Source organism: Gopherus flavomarginatus, chromosome 4 (genome assembly GCF_025201925.1).
Source record: "Gopherus flavomarginatus isolate rGopFla2 chromosome 4, rGopFla2.mat.asm, whole genome shotgun sequence".
NCBI lineage: Eukaryota > Metazoa > Chordata > Testudines > Testudinidae > Gopherus > Gopherus flavomarginatus.
The window spans coordinates 143,685,439-143,688,537 of NC_066620.1; positions in this window are offsets into that span (position 1 = coordinate 143,685,439).

The following is a 3,099-nucleotide window of genomic DNA, read 5'->3' on the forward strand; positions in this document are numbered from 1 at the left end:
GAGGATCTCACAGCTGTGTGTGAGTCTAGGTGTCATTATGGAAAATGTCCCTGGGGTGGAGTGCAAGGGGTACTGCGATAGGCCGAGAACATGAGAGGAATGTGTATGGGGAGTTTGAGGAGGTAAGGAATGCAGTTCGGTATGGAATGCAAGGGGAGTCAAGCACACATGTGTTCCACCTGCAGTGCAGTCAGGGACCTCAGTATGTCTGTCTGGCCCTCCGTGAGCTTTATTATCCACGCTTGACTCTATCTTCTCTCCTGGCTATCCATTTGTAGTTTCTTGTTTATTCTCTCTTGTCATGTTCTGTGCTCATGATCAGCCTGATCTGACGATTGCTGCAATTCCTGAAACATGTCCTCTTTACTCCTGCTTGTTTGCCTCCTTACCTGACGTAGGCACTCCTCTGGTGGATAGGAGCTGGCCCACAAGGGCACATCTATAGAAACAAAAGAAACAATACACAGAGTCAGTATTGTGAGTGCACTCACATTCTTGAATCATAAAAGTTATATACACCTCTTTCTCACTTTCCCTTGACAAGCACACAGCATGGCAAGCATAGATGTTTGGCCTGGGAATGGTGATGAAAGACAAGACAGGGTCTGGGTGGTTTCCGAAGAGGATCAGTACATGTGCCTGGGGACACTATTCTGAATACTGGCACCATTTTCCACATTGCCAGTGATTGAAGCTGAAATCACACTACTGAGGGTAACTGAAGATACAAAGATGCATTTCCTTCATGCTTGCATCTTCAGACAGGGTCCATATGCGTTCTCCTGTATGCTGCTTTGGTTTCTCCAGAAGTAATTGCCGATTGGAGTGGCAAAGTTTCCTACAACAGGGGAAGAACAAAGCAGCTCTGCCAAGGAACCTGCAGCAGGGGATTGCAAAGTACCAGCAGAGAAGCGTCCCAGAGATCTCTGTGGAGGATTCCTGGGAGATCTTGGTGTTCATTAACAAATTTTTCCAAAAAACCCCACACTGCGTAGCTGTGTGAAGCAGATGCAAACAATACCTAGTGTTGTTAATTTTGAGCCCTTCTCCCACACGCCCCATGTAAAAACATAAAAGACACTTCTACTTCATATAACCATGCACTAGCAAAGAAAAATGAGTACTTACCAGAACTCCCCTCTCCTGCTTCAAGTGTGCCAGAGTCGGACTGCTGGGACTGGCTAGACCTCTCTGGAGTCAAAAAGAGGTCATGTCTCACCATGCCGTTGGATGAGCCTGTTGCCTATACCACATCCTCCTCCAACTCGATCTCCTCCTCTACCACTTCATCCTTGGGGTTGACTCCATTGGCCACTGCCTCCATTCCCCTGAAAGCTCTTGGTGGTGGAGGTGGAGTCACCACTGAGGATGGCGGGCAGCTCCTTGTAGAAGCGGCCGCACCAGAGTGACAGTTGGCTTCCCTTGCCTTAGCTCCTTTATATTAGCACAGCACTGAAGTGTGTCCCTTTTGTGCCCCTTCTCATCCAGGCCATGAGCATTCGCAAGTGTCAAAGTTTCTGTGGCTGGATCGGGGCTGTGACTGCACAGCCTCCTTTCCCCACAGACAAAAGAAATCCAGCAACTCTGGCCTACTCCATGCGGGAGCCCATTTGCTGCAAAAGCCAGCATAGCCAGCTGGGAAGATGTGATGTGAGCTGTCGACACTGAGGAAAAAGAAAGAGGATTTTAAAAAATTTCCAGGGCTTTAAAGGGGGAGAGGCACATGCCTGTGTACCTAGCCACAGGGCAGCAGAGTAGAAACTGCTTACTAGTGCAGTCATGATGAGCATTATTGGACACTTAGGGCAACATAAGCAAGTGCAATATCTACACTGACACTGTGTTGCTCTAACTTTGTTGCAAAAAGCTCTATGCCACTCATTGAAGTGGTTTTATTATGTTGGTGTAGCAGGAGAGTTAAATTGATAGGAGGAGCATTGTTGTGTGTACACGTCCACTGTTTTATTGATGATATCTGAATTTTGTTGACAAAACAGTGTAGTGTAGACAAGATCTAACAAGTCTTGTGGATGGAGGGAAGCAGTAGATGTAGTATATCTTGGCTTTAATAGGGGTTTGATACTGTCTCGCATGACCTTCTCATAAACAAACTAGGGAAATAGCTCAGATGGAGCTACTAAAAAGTGGGTGCATAACTGGTTGGAAAATTGTTGCCAGAGAGTAGTTACCAGTTGTTCACAGTCCAGCTTGAAGGTAATATGAAGTAGAGTCATGCAGGGCTCGGTCCTGGGTCTGGTTCTGTTCAATATCTTCATAAATTATTTAGATAATGGCATAGAAAGAACACTTATAAAGTTTGCAGAAGATACAAAGCTTGGAGCAATTACAAATGCTGTGGAGGATAGGATTAAAATTCAAAATGATCTGGACAAACTGGAGAAATGGTATGAAGTAAATAGGATGAAATTCAATAAGGACTCATGCAAATCAGGACAAATGCAAAGTAGTTCATTTAGGAAGGAACAATTAATTGCATACATACAAAATGGGAAACAATTGCCTAGGAAGGAGTACAGTGGAAAATGATATCAGGGTTATAGTGGATCACAAGCTAAATATGAATCAACGGAATAACACTGTTGCTAAAAAAACCTCTTTCTGGGATTTATCAGCAGGTGTGTTGTAAGCAAGACACATGAAATAATTCTTCAACTGATCTTTTCTCTTTCTTTCTTTACTGCTATGTTGTGTTTCAAATTCCTCTCAAATTTGCTCTTTGTTTTGGAAATTGATTAGTTTTTTTAAAGGATCCACTGCTTATAAAGTACCACAGCATTCTAAAGTATTGGCCCTACACAGTTCAGTGTTTGAGGAGATTACATAGTATTTTTATGGACATTTCTGGGATGCAATGCAATAGCCATTTAACAGTTCACAGCAAGTTTACACAACTATTTGGGGCAAAATGAAAAGCATTTTATCCAATTGCAACTTACCTTAGACTATAGTCCATCCTGTGCTTTGTTTCACATTGAGCTACCCACATTTGCCATCCTTGCCTGTCAACTGCCCTTCTCTACAAATCTTCCCATTTTGTGTTGAGATGCTTGATGTCATTCAGAACTGTTTGTTTCCATG